At 46.4% G+C, this 5,007-nt stretch overlaps 1 non-coding gene across 1 annotated transcript; it reads left to right on the forward strand.

Annotated features, from left to right (window-relative positions):
• The first annotated feature begins 3,427 nt into the window (after window positions 1-3,427).
• Window positions 3,428-3,500, forward strand: TRNAK-CUU. Its single transcript has one exon. It is a non-coding gene; the product is annotated as a tRNA-Lys (tRNA).
• The last annotated feature ends 1,507 nt before the right edge of the window (window positions 3,501-5,007 follow it).

Consider the following 5,007-nt stretch of genomic DNA (forward strand, 5'->3'; position numbering starts at 1 on the left):
GGGGCGGCTTACAACATAGATAAAACAATAAGTTAAAATATCCATATAAAATAATCTAAATTAAAACACACATTATAAAATAAGCCGCCCTGGCCAGATAAAATTCCATTGTATTTAGCATTTAAAATGTTGCTTAAATAAAAAGGTCTTAGCCTGGCACCGAAAAACAAATAACGACGGCGCCAGGCGGACCTCTCTGGGGAGCGCATTCCATAAATTAGGCGCCACCACTGAGAAAGCCCTTCTCCGAGTAGCCACCCTCCTAATTTCTCTCACGGAGGGCTCCCGGAGAAGGGCCTCTCCCGCCGATCTCAGGGGGCGACTGGACAAACATGGATGTAAGCGCTCCTTCAGGTAACCAATATTTAAACCTGAAGTCTTTTTACTAGGCATTGTACCTGATGATGTTGATAAACAAGCAATGTATTTGATTCTACTGCAGCAAGGATTGCATTTGCCCAACATTGGAGGCGTGAAGAAGCACCCACTGCTGAACTGATTTTAAAAAAGCCTTTGGATTGTGCTGAAATGGAAAGACTGACTTCGTCTCTGAAGGAGAAAGAGGATACATGCTTCTATCAAACTTGGAATTCTATTATTGGCTAGAGAAACAGGACTATGCGTAGACTTGAATATGTTTACAGATTGCTATTAAAAAATGTGAGGGGCTGACCCAGCAGGTCTGATGTTTCTCATGATTGATTTTTTTTAGTTTCTTTTTTAGTTTGTAGAAAATAATAATAAAAATTTACTTAAAGGGTGAAATTTCTCATGCACTTTACTGAAAATGTAACAAGCATGAGAGAAGGCTCAGGTCAAGAACAAGAAAACACTTGTTGCTCCTACCCCGTTGAAATGTCCAGGCCACACAACAGCTTCCAGGTTTATGGAGAGTTTCACAACAGAGGATGCTGGTCGCTGTACATCCCCAACTCTCACTCTGCCACGAGTCGAATTGGGAAACAGCACCCAGTTCACGATGCTCAGCTCAGCGTCCCACTCCCCATTCTTGCTCCAATGCAGGCCATTCACAGATGCATTAGACAACTGGACAGCTTTTAAAAAAGTATGGAGCTGGATTGACCAACAATGAACAAGAAACATAATAGTTTCAGAACAAATGCAGACACACACACAGAAATACATAAAACAGTGTCTGAAATTTCCTTATTACTAAATACTTCCCAGGAGGAAAGGAGGGGAGGGGAGGGGAGGGGAGGGGAGGGGAGGGGAGATCAGCAAGCATGGGGAACAAAGGCACCTGGCTGCACACCTAATCTCAGCTGGAATGGCATTGCATAGTGGAAGTGACACACTAAACTTTCATGCAGGTTAAACATGACAACAGCTCAAAGGCTGGCCTAAAGAATGAGCACCCCTTGTTCCTTGCGGGAACCAGCAGCTCCAGTAGGAGCAGAACCACTCGAGCACTGGCCTTCCCACACAGCCCACAGGGCATCTCCACAAAGACACCAAGGTCAGTGGGATGAAAGGCTAAGCACAGATAGAAGAATCAGGAGTGTCGCAGCCCTCTGGCCCTTTCTTGGATAGAAGACCCATCAGGGCCTGCGGTGTCAGCCGAGTACCAAAATAAGTGTGGGCATTTGGTTAAAGTGGGTGCAGATCATCCATTCCCCAAAGTTTGTATTCAGCTGGACCACAAGCACACTCTGGCTCTATCCAGCTTCTCTAAAGGAGGGATTTCAGCACCTGGGTGGTGGTTGTGCCAAACCCTTGGACCCATGAAGTGTCCCTCCAGGGGATCATCTGATGCTTCCTTAAGACTCACAGTCTGGCCCAACCCTCTCTCTGTGTCTCTCATTCTCTCTTTCACACACACTTCTCTGAGCCAGAGAGTGCAAGGATCAAGAGGCCACATGGAAGCAAGGTCATTGACCACTGTAACTGTGACCCTCACTGACTTGGATCCCACAGGATCTGGTCAGATCTGGTGCAACTTCTGCAACAAGGCTGCTCTGTGGATGGAGTCTGCGGCCCCAGGTCCTCCACAAAGTGATTGCAACGGTTGCTGGAGAGGTTTGGTGGTCTGTTTTGGAGCTGCTCTTAAAGTTCACTGGACCCCTCAGAAAACCACCCTCCTTCTGAATCTTTTGTCGTTCGGAGAGGTGTTGCCAAGGGAAAGGGCACACCTGCCATGGCTGCAGCTGATGACCTTGCAGCCTGCCTCCTCTGCCCACCATCCACTGCCACTTGGATTGGAATGAGCATGCAGCACGCAAGGCCCTGGTCACAGCTTGGACACTGCTGTAGATCCGGAAGCTGTCCTGGGACAGGGCTCTCTCCACCTCCACCTGCGGCAGCCTCTCCAGGTTCCCCTTCTCTCTGCATCTCATCCAAATTTTCCAAGGAAACGCAATCTTTGCATAAAAACAATGCAAAGCTTTCTCCCAGAAGTCTTTCATAGCAGAGGAAAATGGTTCATAGTAGTCATATTTGGTCTTCTTTGGGCTCTTGGTTACAAAGGACAATGAACCATGAAGGAATGGAAAGTAAGAAGGTTGATCAGACAAGATCATGTTGATGTCCTGAAAATTTGTTGTGATCCAGAGTTTTGCCCCAGTGTTCTTCGCTTCAGGTATCTTTTGTAGAATGATGATGGGGAAAAATCCGTAGTGAGAATCCGCATAGAAGACGATGACGGTTACTTTTCTCCATGTGACAGATAATTTACTGGGCAACGTTTGGTACAAGAGATTTCTTGCCAGTCTTTCTGAAAAGGCGATGCACATTCCATGGCTGATCATCAAGGGTGTCATGGCCTTGATGAAGCTCTCCCCCTTGTCAGTGTCAGGGGCAAAGAGCCCAATCCATGTCCAGCCAAAATACAAGAGCAACTGAACAATCCCGGGATACTGGCTTTCCTCCCCTGGGGCCATCCTGTAGATGAAAGGGAACTGGGTTTTCTCATTCAGCACATGGGTGGCAAAGCCGAAACTCAGCTAGCGAGGGAAAGAAGAGGACAGTTTAGCTTCCTTTCCATTTTCTGTAGATTCTGTGGTTTTATTTCAGCCTACTGCTTCAGTTAATCAGATTTATTTTCCTCTGTCCTTCTATTTGAACGTTTATATCTTGCTTTAATGTAGTATAAAAAAAAATAAATAAAAAACCAACAGATTCACTCAAAATTCCCTGGTGCAAAATGCTCTATCACTACAATAGATTTGAGGCATACAGCTGTTTGTTTGTTTATTTCATTTGATTTGCATAATGCCCTCTTAGCCATAGGTTTTCTGGGTGGTGCACAAAATACACACAGCAATTGAAATAATGCAATTCATAATAGACTTAACAAGTCACAGTACAAAACCAACAATAAGATTGAAATCACTGCACAGATGAAGATAAGGTAGAATAAAAAGCGTTAATGTGGAAAGTCAAAGTATTGGAAGGGGCCCTGTGCATCAGAGCCCGGCTAGCTCAGCAGGTAGAGCATGAGACTCTTAATCTTAGGGTCGTGGGTTCAAGTCCCACGTCGGGTGCAATGCTCTTTATATTTCTATGCCTAAGGCATGGAATGTGATTCCATGGGAGCTGGTTGAGGCCCCATCAGTGAGGGTATTCAAGGATAGAATGGACATGCACATGGTAGGCATTTCATGAGTGGAGTCAACTGGCGCAGGGGTGGACTAGATGGCCCGGGAGACCCCTTCCGACTCACTTTGTTTCTATATTTTCTGAAAGAATCCAAGTGGCATCCTTGCCACTGAGACCAAAGCTGAATGTTCCAGGTATTCCTTTCCTTAAGGGAAGGAGTTATACTCTTTCCTGTGTCTGCTTAAATCAGACCCCATCTGGAATTGTGTGTCCAGTTCTGGTCTTCTGGATTTAAAAAACATGCAGAAAAATGAGAAAGGGTCCAGAGGAGGACAACAAAAATGATCCATGGTTTGGAAACACTGCCCTGTGAGGAGAGACTCAGAGAACAGGGCATGTTGAACCTTGAGAAGGGAAGGCTGAGAGGGGGCATAGTATCCCTCTAGAAGTACCTCAAAGGATGTCACAAAGAGGAAATTCTAGCTGTAAGAACCCAGATTCAGGCTAGATATCAGTGTCAGAGCAGCACGACAGTGGAACCAGCTGTCTAGAGGGGTGGTGGACTCTTTCACACTAGAGACATTCAGAAAGAAACTGCACGGTCATCTGAGTGGGATGGTGTAACTTTGTGTCCTATGACAGCATGCCGTTGGAGCGGAAGACCTCCACGATCCCTTCCAATTCTATTATTCTATGATTCTATAAAATGACAGTTGCTGATCAGCCACAGGGACCATAATCCCAGGACCTTTGGCAACTGCCCACCTGTTCCAACCTTGGATACCAGAAGTGATGGTGGTCCCCCTCCTGCCCTTCTTTTTTTCATCTTGGTCCTGCTTCCTCTGCCATCACCAGCTGCTCACATGCTCTGTGGGACATGCTATCCATGGGCCAAGGGTTCTCATAGAGAGAGCCAACCTGAGCATGTGCTCCCTCCCGCAGACAGGTTTCTCTGCTCCTGCCCACGTGCAAGCCATACTTGCGGGATTTTATAGATGCCTGACATGGCTGAAATCAGGGTGGAGAGGTCCGATTCGGTCCCTTCAAGAATAGCCAACAGGTTCGTCTTTCTGTCGCAGCTGTAATTGGGAGGGTGGGTTTCCCCACCCGCAAGCAGTCTCAGCATGCCGTAGGAAGTGGTTCTTCCATCAAAGTAGGACTTATAGAGGTCATAGCCCAGGGTGAGGTTGGGTAGGAGCTCCGGATTCCCATTGACCTCCTGAATGGCAAACAAGAAGGACAGCACGTGCCAGTACCGTGTACCTTGCAAACTGCAGAATGACACAAGAAACCATGACAAAGAAATGTCACTTTCTTTCCTCCAGCAACTGGGAGTCCTTTTCAGACAGTTTACTTTTAAATCTCAGAAGAGGTGATCCTCACCTAGTGGTTTGTAGGTGTACTCTGGGTAATCTTGTTGCAAGGAAAATACATATCCATTTGCTCTTTTCT

The sequence above is a fragment of the Varanus komodoensis genome, unplaced genomic scaffold, assembly GCF_004798865.1.
Source record: "Varanus komodoensis strain SLA01 unplaced genomic scaffold, ASM479886v1 scaffold222, whole genome shotgun sequence".
NCBI lineage: Eukaryota > Metazoa > Chordata > Lepidosauria > Squamata > Varanidae > Varanus > Varanus komodoensis.